The sequence below is a fragment of the Gavia stellata genome, chromosome 1 (assembly GCF_030936135.1).
Source record: "Gavia stellata isolate bGavSte3 chromosome 1, bGavSte3.hap2, whole genome shotgun sequence".
In the NCBI taxonomy this organism is placed as follows: Eukaryota; Metazoa; Chordata; class Aves; order Gaviiformes; family Gaviidae; genus Gavia; species Gavia stellata.
In genome coordinates, this window is record NC_082594.1 from 100,551,442 (window position 1) to 100,571,118 (window position 19,677).

Here is a 19,677-nt window from a genome sequence, read left to right on the forward strand (position 1 = left end):
ATGGGGAACATTAATTCTATTATTTTAGGAGATCCCAATTTAGAGGGGCTAATGAAATGCACTGTTTTCAAAATTCAAGACACCTCTAGCATAAGCACAATACCATCTATTTCTTAAGAACTGCACTTACTACACACACTTGAATACATTTCAAAAAATATCACAGAGTATTTGTATTTCAACATATGAATTAACAAATGCAAAGACACACAATTTATCAGATTAAGTCCTTCAGAAAATTAACTTAATTTCACTATAAAAAAAATTAGTTAGCATTAAAGCCCCTAATAAGTAAATGAAGAGCGAGTAGAATATAGTCCCACTAATACGAAGTATTTTGTATTCCATCTATACTCTCCCACACTCTCTCCACTTTATTTGCATATCATTCCTAACTTGGTAGTTGTGCTACATTTCCATAATTCACATAGTATATTTCCACTGAGAAAATAAAACATTATCCAGGAGCCATTTGCTGTAAAATGCGTAAGCAGTGATTAAATCCCAGAAAGTTTCTTCTTCGCTTCCCTTAAGGTAAGCACACTCATCACTGGATTGGAGAGTCATGTTGGCTTTTCTCTCCCTCTGTCCCATGATTCTTTGGTTCTTTTTTGTACAGTAGTACAGATTACATGGGACTCAAGGACAGTTGCCAAGATCATCAAAAAGCTGATCTAGGTATTCTCATTGGAATTGAACAACGTGAGTTAGAATTCCCTCCATCTGAGGAACACACTAAACTGCTTAGAAGGGCAGCAGTCCCCTTCTGTCCTTCCCAACTCTCAGGTACACAGTTGTGCCCCCTTTCTTGGAACGCTTCAGCATTCACACTGAATACAAAAATAAAAAAGTAAACCAAATCAACTCAATGACCCAATTAAAAACTGTTCGCATCTTTGTCAGGTTCATTTCCTGCCAGTTTAGTAAACTAAACTGGCTCAGCAATGGTAAGGAAAACTTAATGCTAGAACAAAAAGGCTATCGGGCCTTTTTGTGCCAAAAAAAGATGCTAGCTCAGTTTATGCCACAGAACATAACTTTCCACCAAGCATACGCCTTCACAAGCTTACCAAACTCAGGGCTACTACTTATAAGAAAAGAGCAAGTCACAGATGAGGCTCACCTTCCAGGCACTCTTCCACCTCATGGTGAAACAATTTAGATAGCTAAATTGGCAGCAAAGTTTTTACCTTTACTTAACATCACTAGGTTTTTGTGCTTAGGTTCTTAAGTTGGCCCAATGTGGAAAAGTAAAGCAAAAATGCCAACGAAGAGTACTTGCAAGTATGTTTAACCAAGGGAGAAAGTGGACAGAGACAGTCCCTTGTGATCCAATTTAAGCTGCTGTCAAACAGTCATGTCATATTCCCCTGCAACATCCACACACCAAAAGAGGTAGGGGCTGCAATGATGAGGGCTACAAGTCCATCTGCGGCCCTAGCTTAATTCCTCCCTATCTTGTAAACTGTCTTGTATTATGCTCTTGAGGTAATCTCCAATCCATATAACATCACCAAGCACTCCAAAACTATGGTAAAGAAAAGTCTCCAAAGTAGATCAACAAAAAAATGCACAAATGGGTTTTCCCCTTCTTTGTTCCTTCAATGTAGTAAATAAATACATGAATAAATAAAGATTCCACATTTTCCTCGTATCATTCACTCCAGAACTACAGCGCTAACATTTCTCAGAATACAGATCGCTGTCAAGTCCAAAAAATTTTAACAAAATATGAATCATCCCAACATAATATTTTTTAACTTAACATAATCCAACACAGTTTACAAGTTCCATCTGCAGTTCATTTACCATGGCCTTATTCCCCAGTTAAGGAACCACTGACCTAGAAAACTCTCATTGAAGGACGAGATAAATTAACAAACCAGTAAATTTTCATATCATCTAGTGATGAAGTCCAAATACCTTCTTTTTCAGATTTAAAACTCTGAGGTCTTGTTTTATTATCTTGTTAGCCTCCATCCCTGCCATTAAGCATACTGGTAAAGCAAATCTTGGTATATCCCATGATATTCCAAGATACCACTGCAGAGGTAGTAGGCTGCTTGTTGAGTTTTAAATGGTATTATAATCCATTAAGAAGAATTCAAACACCCTATTCAAGTCATATATGCATGTGGATGCATACACACACAGGGAGAAGAGCCAGTACAGACAGTGGGTAGAGATCAACCAACAAAAGCTTTACTGGGGTACATTTATTATCACATTGAATAGAGATTTCATGAAACTTTCATGGCAGCTCTATACCTCTAGAAAATACAGTTACAGGTAGCTCACTGGAGACTCTAGAACACTTGTTCTACCGATAAAATAATTGCCTTTTCTGCTATAAGTTTTTTTTTTTAAGAAAAAAAAAAGGACAAAAAGCCACATCATTAAGCCCAGAACGTACTCATCACAATCTAATACCATCTTCTACACAACTTTTTTAGAATTTCATCCAGTAATTCCTCATCAAGCCTTCATCAATGTATGGAATACCCCACAAAAAGATCTAACCATTTAGAAGCCTTCAGAGACTACGAAACCATGACACTCTTTCATCAAGTGGAATGGATTGCCAATCACCATTAAAACTGTGTTATTTCCTGCTTATCAATACAGAAGACAAGGACTTTCTGGTGTGGAAAAGGTTTTATGAATCTAACAAGAAGTTGCAGATACCCTGCCATAAAGTAACTCAATCCAAATTTGACAGCGGAGAGTTCAAATTCACAATCATGTTTACAACAAGTTAACCTTTCGTCAACTTATCCTCAGTAACTGACTGCATACATGCCTACTTACACGCACACACACCCCTTTAGCCCACAACAAATGTGAGAGACTTTGCTTTCACTCAGACAACAGAAAAAGGTGGTTAAGGCTAAGGGTGAAGTAGCACATGATTGCTAAACCAATCTAATAATTTGCTCCTTAAATAAATAAATAAAGGGGGGGGGGGGGTGTGGCTGTTCCGCCCACATTCCTCCCTTTCCCAATCCTCATTGCTCTAGCACTCATTGACCCGAAAGAAAACCAACTTTTTTCAGGTTTTCTTACTGGCTTTCTCACACGCAGAGATGATGCCAAATTATTTTAATAAATATGTCAATTTTTTTAAAGCACTAAAGGTTTTAAAGAACTTGGGACTTCTTTTAAAAAAGCAAAAAACAAAAAGCACTGTGTTATATTATGGTCCTGAATGTGTAGTTCGAGCATAGTCTGTCAACTTGGGATAATGTTGTTTTGAATCCCTTTTTGAGTACAGTCACTATGGAGATGTATGGAACTCATTTTTGAATATTCTCTGATGGCAGTTGTAAGACAAAAGTCTAAAAGACATCTCTCATCAAGATAAAAGCCCAAGAAAATTCTCTCTAACAGATTTCAGATTAATTTTGTCTACCTAGACTTTTATGAGGCCAAATAGAAAAAGCTGAACCTTTGGGACAGTTTATGTGAACTTCACCAATTCCAGCATTCAAAGATTGGGTAAACACCGATCAATCTAATGCTGAGTTATTTGTCATTTGTTCAAGACGCAGACATTGCACTAAAATTTAGACAAAATTATCCATTTAAGTAATTCTAGGACATGCTAAGATTATACAACTTTCTGATTATTTAATAGCATCTCTGCCAGCATCAGAAGTTGCCAGGGTTCTGACCAGAGGAGTTTGGTTTCCTGCAGCAATTTTTTTTTCCTGATAAAAATTTGTAAGATTATTTTAATAAGGCAGGTTGCAGGAAGGAAATGAGGACTAATTTAAAAAAGTAAAAGATAAAAAAAAGGCTTTTAAATCCCGACCTTACACACCTCCAAACAGTACCCAAGATCACCACGTCCGAGGTATTCAGGAAATAAAAAGGCAAGAAATCTTTAGTGTCCCACCGAAGTCCTTGCAGACTACAAAGAATAGCTCGCTAGATGGAAAGACTCCAAAACAAAGCCACTTTTCCAGCAGATTTTTTCTTTAATTTTCTACTGCTGTTACTGAACTGGTGTATTTAATGTAATGATGTGCTGTGCTTTTTAAAAAAGATTGCTGTAAAAAGGTAATTTTTTAACATAGACCTGCTCTTTTTCCCATTTTGTGAAAGAGGTCAACAAGAATGTCATGAGTGTGATCTGACACACTCCGTGAACATGCCAGCAGAGCTATCCTTAAGAATACAATTTTTCTAGACACATCTGCAACAGCAGAGAAACATATGAAATTGCAGAGGCACAGCAAAAGGGATAAGAAAAGCAAGATTCAGAGCTCGTACCAGGTGCACCAAATGGACCAACTGCAGTCTAACAGCCTCATCTCTATAGCCCTTCATACGACCAGTTTCCAGTGCAAGGCAAAAAGGAAACACTGAACATGACAATGTAGTCATCAAGATGGTCACAACAGCGAATTCTGTCCCAATTCATAACAACATATACTACACTGACATCTTCATTTCCAACGTAAGTTAGAAGAAGCAAAACCACATTTAATGGCTTCAAGACTGGAACTTTCCTCTTCCCAACACTTTAAAAAAAAAAAAAAAAAAAAAAAACCCAAAACAAAACAAAAAAACCCACAAACACAAGACAGCACCACCTTTGGTAATAAACCAGAACTCCACGCTGCTAATTTGAGACTTTACTTGAATTGAACATAAAGGAGACTTAACAGCTTCAGAGCTTAAAAGGAAGTTCAGTGGTCTTACACTGAATCTATCTGCGGAAAGACGGATTCCCACATGCATCTAGCAGCCACAGCCTACTCCCCCTTTTTTGCTCAGGGAGATTTTTATTCAAAATACTTCAAGTTAGCTTCATACTGGATTTACAGGAATTACTAGAAAGCATGGAGACATTCTTCATGATGCTTCTGTGTTTAGGAACGAGCAAGAGACATGCTAACCTGTACAGATTGTATCTGCCACAGACACTGCCTGAAAACACTGAGCAGTCTTTCTCCCTTTCCTGAAGGGGTCAAGGACATGGATGACATCCTCAAGGGCAACAAAGACAGCCAAAGTGGGAAGTTCGGAAATGCAGAATAGTCAACCCAAGGCAAGTTAGGGAAAAAGAGAAACAAGGCTTTATGAGAAGTGCAATGGATTGGTGAAGAATGGGATGGGAGGGGGGAAAGACAGGCACTAAACATCAAAGTAGCTAAACCATTATTTGACTAAGGAACCTCAACTACTCCTAGAAACTGAGCAATGCCATGTTGTTTATCCCAAGCTAAAAGTCTTTAGCTATGACAAAAACTATGCATAAAACAAGCACGATGAACAAATTTTTCTGAAGAGTAGACTGGAACAAGACTCAAAGCAGACGAGAAGATGGATGGGATTAACAAAAAAAAAAAAAAATCAGACAAGCCACAAGCCACTGAAGAGATAGAGCATTTATGAGTAATACTTCTATTTACTAACTGAGAAGGAACCAACTGAACATTTCCAAAGACAACTATTGTAATTCAGAATAGCGTTTGCCCTATTAGCATGTACATCCTGATAACAGGCTGTCTGATAACCTGACCAAGAGCAGCTGGCCTAACGAACCAAAAATCTGTAAGTTCAGAGAGTGATATGTTTAAGTGCACTCTCCCAAGAATGCAAAAGTAAGATGTTGTCCATCACATTTGGCGTGGAGAAAGCATGCCTTGCAAAGTACTTAAGATATTCCTGCCCTCAGTCCACTCAAAGGCTTAGAGAAGCAAAGGAGACAGGCACAAAAATTCCGTTGCTTTTTCCTGCTATAAAGAGCAAGTGTGTTGTCCAATCTTCCACGTTTTAATTTGAAGTCACTTTGGATTACTAAAATATGGATGGATATTAAAATACGGATGGATTCAGATATTAAGGAATCAGCACTCCTGTCTACTTTCCCAATAGGTAAATAGTTATTGACAAAATTTAAATAACTTGAGCAAAAATATTAGATATCTGAATACATGGAAGCGAAACAACATCATAATCCCAGCAGCTCTGGTCACTTATTTAAGAGGACAAGCAAGCATGGAATTTCCAAAGAGTTGTTTGTTTTTTAACATAACCGTTCCAGCTGGTGGTTATGTTAAAAACGGGCTAAGAGAAACATTTTTTCATCCCTCCTTTGTATAGCAGGAACAAGAAAACTAAGCATCTTTACTCTGCAGCTTAGCTTCTTGTATCAATAAGCTATGCTCACATCTTATAAAGACAGCTGAAAAATACCTTTTATTAAAGTATTAACTTTAGAAACTTCAATTTGCCTTTCAGTTTGTCCCAACAGGAACAATATATATTTTTTGTGCACATATCTATCTTAAGGCAATATAGCATCCAAGTAAAACTTTCTGAAGTGTAAGAAATTGAGAAGAAATCTATATATTGTACTGTTTTGTGGTAACGTTTGGGGGGAAAAAAACAGAAAATTAAAAACTCTGTGTTTCTTAAGAGGTTTTAGTCTTTAAAATGCGGGTATTTTTTTCTCCTTAAAAGCATTTTTCTTACGGGGGGAAGAGAAAGTAAGAACGAGTGAGAAAGAAAAAGCAGGAGAAAACACTGAGCAAGCAGAGACTCAGCAAGTGACAAAAACAGAGGCACTTGAGAGACTGAGCACTGGAAAGGACATGGGAGAAAAAGGGCAGGAGTAGAAGTTAGAAAATTGTAAAAAAGAGCAAGCAAGAGTGAGGAAGAACTAGAGGAAGAGCACAAGTGAAAACAGCGCAAGAAAACACATGATCAGGAGTAAGAAGGAGAGTTAGAAAGCAAGCAGGAGAGTTTGAGAGAGAACTTGTTATCGGGTAAGACTGTGGCAGCATGTGTTAGGACAAGCAGGACAGCATCCGAGTGGGAACATTAGAAAGGGAATAAGCATGGAAGTTTGAGATAGCAAGCAAAAGTCAGAGAGGCAGAGCAAAGTGGGGGGGGGGCAAGACAGAGAGAGAGAGACTGACAGAGGAGTGATTTACTACAGGAGGGGTGGCAAAAATTCCTCAGAATTATGTTCTCCATTAAGTAACAGTGCTATCAGAGCCAGTTAACCAACCCCTGCCTCTTCTAAGGCTCCCTGTTCCTGTCCACCCACACAACCCATTCCATTATCTTGTCAAATGTCTGAGCAGCAGCACAGTGTACCAGGTCTGGGAATCGATCTGACTGAAAAGTAACCTGATCCTCCACCCCCCCACACACCCAAATGTTATATATATAAAATCATGTATTTCAGCCAACTCAGTTTCCAAGTCTGATTCACTGGTTGGTCTTACAAACAGCTGTGCCAACACAAGGCAGGTGGGAACAAGCAGCCAGAATCTGGAGAAGGGGAGCTGCTTAAACTATAACTGCCTTCAAAGAATTTCTTGTTGCGCACTTTGCCTTAGAACGACTCTTTCAAAAATTTCCCTCAAAGTGCTTCAGTGGCTCTACATCTTGCAGCATGAACTTCACATCAGTTTGCTAATACTTACGCTGTAAAACAAACATATATAACGTCATCAGATTAAATACTGCGCATGTCCTACACCCCTCATAGATGAGATACAAAAAGAAGTTGTTGCTTTTCACCTTTTTGCTTCTTTTTTATCAATTGTTTCAAATGTGACATGGGTAGAGTTTTGGGGAGACCAAGGTAGTTTTTCACTAGCCCCAGGAAAACATACACAGATTTGGGTGGGTAGAAGAAGAAAATGGTTTAGTGTAGAAGGAAAGGGGGGAGAAAAAAAAAAAAAAATCAATGTTAGTTGTGTTTTCCTCTGAATATACTGTTCTTTGCTGTATTGCCCTTCAGCATTCTCTCAGCATTGAAATTGTGTACCAGCCTGCAGTCTTATCTCATGCTAGAAGGTGGAATTGATCTGGATGAAAAAGAGATAATGAAGTCTTTTCAAATTTCCCAAAATATAAGAAAGTATAGTAGCAGAAGACCAATAGTTTCAATCTTTACTCAGCAGCTTCTGTCAGTTTGCTTCCCTTCACTGCCACTACTACCAAGCAATGCTTCAACACTCTGTGACAAGTTTGATCAGCTGAAACTGGAACACAGATTATTATTGTAGGAGAGTCACATTTAAGACATTTAGCCAATTTTCCCTCATGAAAGCCAACCAAACCCAAGCATACAAGTGTTGTTTACACAACCAGTATACGCTTGCACAGGTAACCCATTGCTCCCCAAACTGTTCACTCTCAAGTGGTTGACCCATAAGATTGAGAACTCAGCCCTGTCAGATCAGGTAGGAGAGGCGGGAGCTTCAGTACTAGTAAGATAGAGATGTTTCAAACATACAAGCTAGACAAATACTGTATATGCTCTTTCCCCTTCCATGTGAAAAAAAGTTTTATAAATGTCAAAATCACAGACTAAGTTAAGAAATGTTTAAGGCAGGCCTGATACACAGTTCTGTCTCCTTTACATATTTTCAACACAATTTTTACCCACACAGTCCAATGCTATTTTATTCACTGAACAGATGCTTATCATGTACATCAGGAGGATAGCACATGGAAAACAAAGCTATACAGCAAATGCAAGCTATAGCATAAATGATACATCAGTTCCTTCCGAAACTGAGATATGTGTATCAAATAGGGCAAGAGATTGCAAGTAAAACATGAAAGACAAGCAAACTCCGTTTGGGAAAAATTAGTTTGAACCCCAATTCCCCCAAATTTCCAAACAAACCCTAAGTTCCTTGAGCAGACCTCTATCTGGATATGCTGAGTCACTCTCTAACCTTAAGAGACTGCATCTCCGAGTTACAAAGCACTCGGAATATAAACTCAAGTCAAACGCAACTGCAAATACACAGCATCCTTCTACTAAGACATCAGACACCTAAACCCTTAATCTCAGCTCCGCCCGTTGCGTCACTGTGTAACTTTGTGCAAGTCACTTTACCTTTTTTGCTTCCATTCGCCCTGCTAAAAAGCAGCTTAGTAACATGTATTTATCTCCTGTTAGCAAGGCAAAAACTGCTCTGCGTATGGAAAGCAACATGAAGTTAAGTGCTATACAAAATGCCCAAAATCTCTGAAACCCCTCTCCCCACCCCAAAAAACAGGAACTCAGTGCCCTAGGTTAGGCTGCCAATAAGCAAGTTACATAAACATTTCTAGGTTTGGTGGGGGTTTGTTCTGTACATTAGATCCTAATCTCTGAAAACCATTTATCTTCCACAAGATGCTAAAGGAATCTGCTAGATTTAGGCCCCAAAATGTTACATCTGTGCACAAGACTGTAAGAAAGTCACAAACCTGAGACTAAGTGCAAAGTCTGGACAGTGCAATTATTAACAACTTGTACCTAAAAAAAAAAAAAAAAAAAATTATATTTACTGCATGATGAAAGACAGTTCAGACCACCAAAAGCAAGAGATAATTTTCCCATTTTGGCAGTCTTTGAGTGCTTGACTTAGTCTGGGAATTTTTATGGAAATAACTATCAAAGTCAAATGCAACTCTACAGAGGTACTCAAGATTAAAATATAAGGAGAAAGACCATGCTTACAACATATGGAATATAGTACATACCTGTTTCCTCAAATACATAAATAAACTGGCACTGTCAATTTGGGAGCTCACAGGTTTCAGAACATACGTAATGACTAACACATTAGTTAGAAATTGTATTCTGGGCCCACTGTGTGCTTGCTAAAAATGTATCTTGAGCTTCTGCCTCACCTCAAACCACAGATCTCAGATTGTTTTGTTTTATGCAAACAAAACTTTGCTTTAACATACAATGATTAAAATTAAGATCTTTTCTTAAAGTCGCAGTAGCCCAGAGAAAGAGAACGAAAGAAAAGCATGTAAATAATCCTACATCAGAAAATACCAACGGAATATTTTTCAAATATGGAAATCTAAAAATTAAACTCTTCATCCCATATTCAAGCTCTTCTATAGAAATAATTGCATATTCTCACATTTTAATAAAATTAGGTAGGAACTACAAGACTCAAAATCCTAACAAAAAAGAGTGAGGCCAATAGTATGACAAAATACTGGTTTAGGTATGTAGGCCTAAGATGACACCTTTGAAGTAGAAAAAAAAAAAAGTAGTGATAAAGACATATAAAAAGATGAATGACATAGGGAAGGTCAATTACGTCCCTCCTCTTTTGCAATAGACTTTGGAAATACACACTGAAGGGCAACAAATGTAAACTAAGGCCAAGGAAATATTTTTCACACACAAAAAAATTATTTACTGATCTCACTCAGAACATGTTCCTGATGGAAAAAAAACTATATATATTTTTTTTAAGAACTAGAGATTATCTTTATTACATTGGATGTGGGGGGTGGGGGTGGAGGGAAAAAAAAAACAAACCAAAACCAACAACTCCTACGCTCCAGAATGGAAGCCTACCATGAACTTCTCTTCTCAGTACTAGGAAAATGTTTGATGATATGAACTACTTCAATTTGGTGTCTCCTTTATCTTAAGATAGTTTTTTAGTAAGCATAGAAAGCGTCTTGAGATTTTTTTTTTTTCTGCTATTAAATAAAAGCCCCACACCCTAAAAATAGTGATCGTCTATGTGCACACAAATCATGGCTACAGACTGATCATAGGTCACTGATCATCTCTAATGTTTCCAAATGCGAAGCACCACATGCATACACTAGCAGAGCTTCAGAAGACCTCTTAAAAATGACAGTTTGTCACATATTTACATTCCTTTCCTTCACATACTAAACACTGAGCTGAATGTCCCTCTGTATCACTACATACATTTTACCTTTACGTTTTACTTCCACTAGAACAGTAGCTAAACTGAAACAAATAAATTTTAAAATATCTGTGTTCCATTAGAGAAGTAGCATTTTTATAAATCGTGCAGAAGAGAGAATGATTTCAAAACACAATACTTGAACCTTGTGAACTATAGGGAGAACTTGTTTTCTCATTTCTTGAAATAACTGGATGCTGGTTAAGAACATCTGATAGAAAACGAGAATGATATACCTACTTTATGCAGGTATACAACTATTTCCTTGCATTGTAAGAAGAGAAAAAAAATTGATTTTTTTAAACTATACTTTAAAACAGAAAACTCGAGGTAATACACATAACTTGGCTAACATGTTTTCCTTACTTTATTAACTTCTGTAAGAAATTAAACAAGTATTTTAGCAAAAACTTGTATTTTGGTTTACTGCAATTGTCTGGCAGTTTGTAAATGAAGTAAAGGGGCACTAAGTATTACCTTCAAATCCACATTTATCAATTGTCTCCAATTCTAATGGTTCCTTACATGAGAAAAGCATTACATAAGTTTCTAGTCCCCATTACATGAAGCAAAGCCAATCTTGATTTAAGAATGACAACAAAAGTTGTCAGTGTTATCATTAACCACTAAGGTAAGGCAGCCAAGTACTTGCACTCCAACAATCTGCTTCCACATGTGCAACTGGATTTCTCAAGGTTTCAAAACTAAGCTCATAAAGTTTTAAAATGTCCATGCTGCGAACATGACTCTGGTTAATTTAACTCCATAGAGATACATAAATGAATGTTTTGATGGGTAAAAAGCCTGAAAGTAGACTCATATGGACACTGTGAACTGCACATCATGATTGCACACTGTGTAAAGTACACAGGTGAAAATATCCCCAAACATATCCTACAAAGACAGGAGATAAACTCTCTTGTAAGGACCACATCAGATATCATTAATGATTTCCATTCACACCTCCAGATTATTACTTTTTAGACCTTCTATCATTAAGCTTTTGTACAACAGACTATCAAATTACAGTAACTCACAACCCTTTTCATTTACCGGAAGAAAAAACAACCCACAAACATGTATGCATTTCCACAATGCCATGACAAAAATGCTACATAGGAGAACATTAGGAATTAATTGGGTATGCATCTCAAAGTCATGAAATCCTAATTAAATGGAGAAAGAAAGGATATTTACTTCATGTTGTACAGTACAAAACAAAATGGAAATCAGATCCCAGCTAAGGTCTCTAAGTAGTACAACCAAACGAAACAATTTTTAACTATGCTCTTACAATACAACCTCCAACTATAGTTTATAACACAGTATCATATACACTCTTTCCACTCAGCCTTCAACATAAATGAATCATTTATGATGCTGTCTCTAGCAGACATAGTTCACAGAAGACATTAATTCACTTAGAAACTAAGCTTGTAAAACACAGCATGTATTAAAAATAATAAACCACCAGGAAAAGTTTGAGGAGATGTAAGGGTCATTCGAAATGAAGCTGTAGTAACTGCCTAGTTGACTGACCTCTCCCCAGAACCGCACCTACTAGTGCTTCTGATTTTGGGGGAAAGTGTAACGTAAGTTTGTAGCCTTAGCATATATAGAACTTCAGCAAAAATCCAATTTCAGTGGGAAGACATAGACAGGTGTGTGCAATCATGTACATGTTCAGCATTTGCAGTAATGCTCATTTTCCTCCATAGGGCCTACCATAAAAATCTCAACTTCTGAAGACACACTATGACATTGACAGGAAAGTCAGCGTAAGCACAAGAACACAGAATTCTAAGCTTATGATCTGATTGTGGTGAAAAATGTACATTCGTCTGTGTTATTCCACAACTATGACCCAGTATTTGTAGTATTTATAAGTAACTTCTACAGAAAGGGAAACTACCAAGATCTTCATGCAACAATTACTTCTCATATAACATTGACAAACACATCAATGTATTTCAAACACTAACTTGCAGTTTTCGGCATACCATTAAATTAATGCCTACTTATCCAGAAGTTAAAAAGAATAACAACAAAGAAGCCAGAATCCAACATGATCCAAGAAAGTTACTAAGCTTCCAGTATCAATTGGATTTTGAAAGAGTGTCTGCCACATACCCTATATGCATTTCATGTGTAAGTCCTGTTAAAACTGTATTTCAAAAACAAGAATATATATGGTTATATATTTATACATAGGAAACAAGCCGTAGTTACAACTGGACAGACCAAACAGAGATCAGTGTAAGGAAATTCATAATGTTCAGGAAAATACAGAACTGAGTAAGTACTAATGTATTAACTTCCCCACACGACAATATTTTTTCCTCTTTTTACCCCTTCCTTCAGTTTAAACAGTAAACTGATAGCATGGACACAAAACTATTTCCTCTACAAAGGAAGTTGATGTGCTATGCTCTGATTGGTTCCTCAGCAACAGGTCCACTGGCAAAGTAAATGAGAAGTTATAAGCAATTTACATAGTTCACAGGAACACAAATTAAGATTTGAGCACATACAGGTAAATAGGATTTTGAACGAACAAAAACATTAGCTACCTGTGTTTGAAGCCAGGAAGCCAAAAACCAACGAACAATATGTTTTCGGGACACTAGGACTTAAAAGTTCCACTGGCAAGTTTGATTTAATCACGAAAATGTATTTAACTATGTATGATTGTGACAACTAGTCATTCTACTAGTTTGATTTTTTTAAGTAACTCATCAAAATTCGATCTAAATTATATTTTGAAAGAATAACTCTGCCATCAGAAATCAATTTGTACATTTCCATTCCTCTCTTATTTCACCATCCAAAGTTATTAAAAAGAAAGAGGAAACTTTTCAACAGATAGATGTATTAATATATTATTAACTATTCCTTTAACTGACTTAAAACACAGTCTATTTTTATTTGCCTCTAGGGGAAAAGAAAAGGGGGGGGAGGAATAGAAGGTTTTGGAACTTTATGTAACATAAATTGAAAGCTTGGTTTCTCACAGCTGGAACAAAACTGACACTTAATGGAGTTAATCTCACTTTCACTTTCAGGTATTTAGTGCTACTAAAACCCTGGAAACTCTGCAAGGAGTATGTTTACACATAAGTGCTAGCTTATGTTATTTTAATTACAGAAACATTTTCACTGCTTTTAAGAAATGCTATATTCAAAGCTGAAATTAAACTGATTATGTCTTCATACAGAGTAACTGAAATAGCTACTATCTAGACTTCAGAGGCTCCAGAGTATTCACGCTGCATGGATGTAAGCAGAGCTGGCTGGGAACTATCTTCCACATTTCCCTAGCCCTTCAGTGGGTATTCTTCCTGTAAATCATATGGACAGGACATATTGGAATGAATGAGGATATGATAACATCAGTATCTCTCACGTTGAGCCACACCACCTCTGTCCTTTTCAACTGTGCAAAAACTTGCCTATCCTTTAGAGATTGAGGGGAAGGAAACAAAAAAGGGGGAGGGAAGCAAGAGAGGGGAAAGAAAACCGTATGGACACAATGGGACTTACTGTCTCATCACTATGTCCTTTCCAGTCAAAGAGGAGCTCTTTTTTTGATCTGTGCTCTCAGACAAGTAAACCATAATTAAGCACCCACAGATACTGCAGAAGACTCGTATGAGTATTAGGGGAAATGGAGCTAAACTCCAAATAAAGCTGGAGTAAGTATGAACTAGAAACCTATTCTAAAGTAATGAAATACATTTGTACTAGCAAAAGCAGTTATTTTTTCAGTCATGCTTGGATAAAACAGAATCAATCCCAGAATTTTACCTTCCTTCCACATAAGGGAAAAAGATGACCAATGGATATCAATTACAAACCGTTATATTAATTGTTACACGCAACTAATGATTAGGTCACTGCAATTCTATTGGTGTACTGTGTCACCTCAAAGAGAGAGTACTAGATAACTGTACATTCAGAATATGTCTTTCTGGAAGTAACAATTGTTTCTAATTATCAGAAGTTTCTCCAGTGTTTTTAAACCATCAATAGACTACAGTTCCCATAACTCTCCTCTTGAAGGACCATAGAGATGAGGAAAGAAGAGGAGAGTATTCCCCTTCTCAGAATATCTTGTTTACTTTCTTCCCCACTCGTAAGCTTACAAGAAAGGCATGTTTGCTCAGAAAGGTTTTTTGTATTATTTCAAATAGTCTTAGAGCAAAAAAGAAGTCTCACTGCATAAACACATCAAGTCTTTCAGACTTGTTAAAGTCTAGCAAAAAAAGTTATTACATAAATTTTGAAAAAAGATGTTTCTTACCAAACTCTTACTGAAAAAAGATGAAACTGTAAACTTAACAAATAATCTATTGTACTCAGTTATAAAGACAAAAGCAGCAGTTCTCTGTAAATAATCCTATTCTACAACAACAGATCTATTTACAAAAGGATTTCAGAAGTTATACAAGTCTCCCGTGCTCCCATAAAACAGAGATATCCGAAAGGTTTTGACTTCACTTTCAAGAACAGTTCTCCAAAGGACATTAAAATCACCATAGAAAGACTAAGCATATACCACTCTTCAATTCTTACTCAAAAACATAAACTGTAACAACAATTTTCAATCTACAGTTCCGTAGCCAAGTTAAAAACACCTCAAATAAAGAGGTCTTAAGAAGAATGCCGAAAAGAGAATCTAATTATAGCAACAAAATTGCTTCTTTGGTGAGAGTACATTTTAGTCTTCGAATCACCACCCATTTCAGTTCAAATGAAACTGTAAAATGCTATCGTAGTAAATAAAGGTACAGTATTTAATGTGTTTTATTAACTAGTCTTTTCACATACTACCATATGACCAGGTGGTACAGTTTCAAACATTTTAGCATAACCTGAAAGGGACTTTATCACTTTATGTTAAGGTGTTGACTAACTAATTTGAACTAAAATGACAACAATCTCACAGTAAGTCCATTGAGGCAAAGCCTAATAAAACAGTTAACCCAGACACATGTTTCTGTGCAAGACCCCATCAGAATCAAGATTTTAAAATGTGGTATACGTATTAGCAAGTATGTCCTAATTAAATGTAACTTTAAAAGCTTAGACGAGGCACACAGTTTTTACTAGAAACCAGTCATGTTTTTCCACTTTGTGTAAACTATCTACCAGTTTGTTAGAAGTCATTTATGGTCACCACGTGTTAATTCCCAGTCTATGCAAAACCCACATACTTTAAAAATTGATAAATTCCTGATGACTACCTCATTATTTTACACAAGTAAGAGAATACTACCCATAAAGTGACACTGAAATAGAGAACTCTTGGCTGCTATTAGGTAAAATTATCCTTGTTGCAGCTTCTCCGTCACTGTCCAACGTGGGGGAGGGGATTCCAATGACAAGTTCTAAATCCACCTAAGTATTGATTCAGGAACTGTAACACTGCTGGTCATGCAACAAACTGCCTTTCTTACCTATTTGCCTGGAAACAATATTAAATTATTGTCATATGTAAATACATACACAATAATTTAACAACAGGAATTGCCCTCTTCTCTTGATTTAAGACTACTGTGCTCTTTATTCAGTTTTGAACAAGATACACTTGCTTTACTCAAAGAATATTCAAAAACCATTAACTAAACTCGGTAAGCTTCATAAACTTCGACAGAATTTTTAATTCACAGCAGAAAATGTAAATTTAATACATCACACACGTATTCTACTTCAGACTGCAAATAAAAACACTCTAGTTCTAAATAATTCATGTAAGCCAAAAACATGAAGCATAGCCTACAAAAGTAGTCTATATATATACACGCACCAAGTTCACTAAATATATATAGACAATAGTTAATAAATACTAGTGCATACTCAAAGTTATTTTCAGTGTTATTATTCTACTTCTATAAAGTATAATTAATTTTCCAAAAATACCCAACTTACAGAGGTTGGGGGGAGGGGAGTGTGGAGAAAAAGAGAAACAAGTTTACCAAAACTTTTTAGGGCTACAGACTATTCCAAGGAGGTAAACTGAATTCTGCTTGGTTACAGGCAGATAAATAAATACTACTACAAACAAAATGTTTCCTTATTTATCACCAGACATCATTGACGTATTCTTCACGTTTACACTCCTTTTCTTAAGGAAAGGAGAATGAAACACCAACACAATAATAAACCAAGTATTAACGTCTACTTATCTAGATCCCACTACAGTACTATATCTATGTAAGGGTGACTATATATACCTACTGGCAAAAGTTAACAGCACACTCTTACTCAGATTAAAACAGTAGGTTGTCAAAAACATGCTTGTTGATTTATTTTGTAGTCAGATATTCTGCCTTTGTTAATTTTAAAGAACAATGAATGTTTATTTCCCCCAATGACTGTGGAGTAATAGGAGAACTAAGTAACAGCAGCAATCTAGACACATGATCAAAGAACCCCTACATAGTCTTTGGACAGACTAAACTGAAAACTTCAAAGCTGACTGAGATTCAAAAATGCACCAATTTCGAAATTTCAAATTACAGTACTTTTAATTGTGTTTTCTGATTTTGCGGTGGTGGGAGGGAATGCCACTCCAGAGAAGGAGCACCCTGTGTATCAGATGAGGTCTCCAATTTCTTCAGCAACACGAAGCTAAATTCCTAAGACTGTAGCCAGCTATTAAAATATAGAAGTGCCTGTGTGTCCCTATGCCTATTCCCAACTGCTTCTCCCTCCCCTTCCCCACCCCCCACCCAGATGACAGTCATCTCACACAGGTACTTATACATCGGCCTCCAACTTCCCCACCTACCTACCACACAAGTCCCTACCACGGGTGCAGGCAGGGACACCTAAAGCTTCCACCACAACAGGTGCCTGCTCAGCTGATGGTTCAAGTCCTCGCCTCCCTCTCCCTGCTCCCAGACCGGGGCGAGACCTCGCACCCGCCCACCGCAGGGCGTTGCGCATAACAGCGAGAGGATCCAGGCGAGCTCCCTTCCTCCATCGCCGGTCCCGCGGCCATTCTCGCCGCTCCGCTTCCCAACCCGGCAGCAACAGCCTCTCCCGGACGCCGAGGGGAAAAGGGCCGCAGAGGCCGCGGCCGTCGCCGCTGCCCTCCGGCCATGCCCAGCCTGCCCCAGAAGGGGGCGGCGGTAGGGAGGGCGGGGAAGAAGGCCAGGTCCAAAGCCCGGTACGGGTCCCGGCCCTGCCAGCTCCGGCCCGGGGCTCAGCGGGCCCCTGCGCTCTCCCCACCTCCTCTCTCTAAGATGGCAGCGGAGCTGCCCCCTGCGCTGCGCCCCCCTCGACCGCGCCGGGCCGGGAGGTGGCACCAGCTCGTCCCGCTGCGCAGCTCCCCGCCACCGGCTGAGGCGTCTCACTTACCCGTGTGGGGGACGACGGGCCCTGCGCTCCGGCCCCGCTTCTCCCGGTTGAGGCCTCTTCCCTCGGGCGGCGGGCGCAGGCAGGGCGAGGAGCGAGCGCTTCCCCCGGCCTCGGCCAGGGGCCCCGGCGCGGCAGCGCCTCCCTCTTGTGCGCTCCGCAGTCCGGCCGCCCCGCCGCGCTCGGGCCCGCACGGCTGGCGGCGGTGCCGGTGTCGCTCGGGGCGCGGGGGGCACCGGCCGCGGGGTCTGTCCGCTGCGCGCCTTCCTCTCTGGGCGGCGAAGAGGGGGGGGCCCGGCCCGGCCCGGCCCGGCGGGCGGATCCGCGGCGCTTCCTGGCCGGGCTGGATTTTCTATCGCTCACAAAATGGCGCGCGTTCCAAACCTGCGCAGCGCCCGGCGGCGGCAACGGCAGGGCCCGGCCTCACCTCGGCTCGGCGCGGCGGCGGCCTGAGCCCCGGCCAGGCAGCGCGGGGACAGCGGCGGGCGGGCGCGAGCGGGCGGGGGGAGGAGGAAGAGGAGGAGGGGGTGGGGGGGAAGCGCAGCGCCGTACCGAGCCCCCGGGAACTCCTCGCTCCCTCCCTCCTTCCCTCCCCCGCCTGCCAGCCTCTACCTCCTCCCCCTCCCTGCCCGCCTGCTCCTCCTTCCCCCTCCCTCGCGAACCGGCTTCGCCGGGGCGCTGCGCTGCGCCGCCCCGCTCCCCACCCGCACCGCACCGCACCGCACCGCTGCTGTTGCTGCCGCCGCCTCGAGCCTGTCCTCGTCCGCGCCCGCCCGCCCGCGCGGGACGAACTTCTCGCGTGTCCCCGTCGGACCCTCGGGGGGCAGTTTTTTTCAGGGTGTTTTTCGTTTTCTTGTGCGATCACGGTGGAGGTGGGAAGGAGGAGGGGAAAAAAAAAATAAAACCCACGATTCAGGCGGGAAGAGGGGTGTTTTTTTTTAAAAAAAAAAAAGAGGCCAACTGACAAAATGGCGACGGGGCGAGCCTGTTTCTATGGCAACTGTCAATCACGCGGCCCGACTGCCCCACCCCGGCCGGGCGGGAGACGGCGCTGACGTGGGGAGGGCGGGGAAGAGAGCGACGGGTGAAGGGCGGGCCCTGGTCGCCTGGGCAACCGCCCCCCCTCCCCCCGCCCTCCGGTGTGTGACGATATCCGTGCGGCCGCGCTGCTGCGGGCCGGGATGGCCCCGGCGCGCCGGGGCGTGGGCGTGGGGGAGGTGCCGGGGCGGGGCGCATGGCCGGTACCGGCGGTGGGGGGAGGGGAGCGGCTGCCCTTGCCCCTGCCGCACGGCGGGTGCCTGGGAGGGGGCGGCCCGCCCTCACCGCCGCCCCACAGGGCTGCGGCGGCGCCTTCCCCGGCCCGCAGAGGGCGCCGGCACCGCGGCGGCGGGGCCGGGAGGCGCTGGAGGCGGGCGGGGGAGCGGGGCCATCCGGCCGCCCGAGGCAAGGCAAGGCGAGGCCGGGCGTGCCGGGCTTCCCGCGCCGCCCGCGGGGTGGGGAGGCCCCAGGAGGGCTGCGGGGTTGTTGGAAGCCGCCCTCCCACGCGGGAGGAGCGGTGTGGTGTGTCCGGGGGACGCGAGCGGGCAGGGATCCTCCTCACCCCCCCTCT

General features: G+C 40.9%; 1 protein-coding gene across 1 annotated transcript in view; it reads right to left on the bottom strand.

Annotated features, from left to right (window-relative positions):
* The window catches only part of DYRK1A (dual specificity tyrosine phosphorylation regulated kinase 1A), an 86,641-nt gene extending 68,532 nt beyond the window's left edge, over positions 1 to 18,109 (bottom strand). Inside the window, exon 1 of the mRNA XM_059815535.1 lies at positions 18,072 to 18,109. The gene's annotated coding sequence lies outside the window, so the exon portion shown is untranslated. The remainder of the gene's footprint in view (positions 1 to 18,071) is intronic.
* Between the last annotated feature and the right edge of the window lie 1,568 nt (positions 18,110 to 19,677).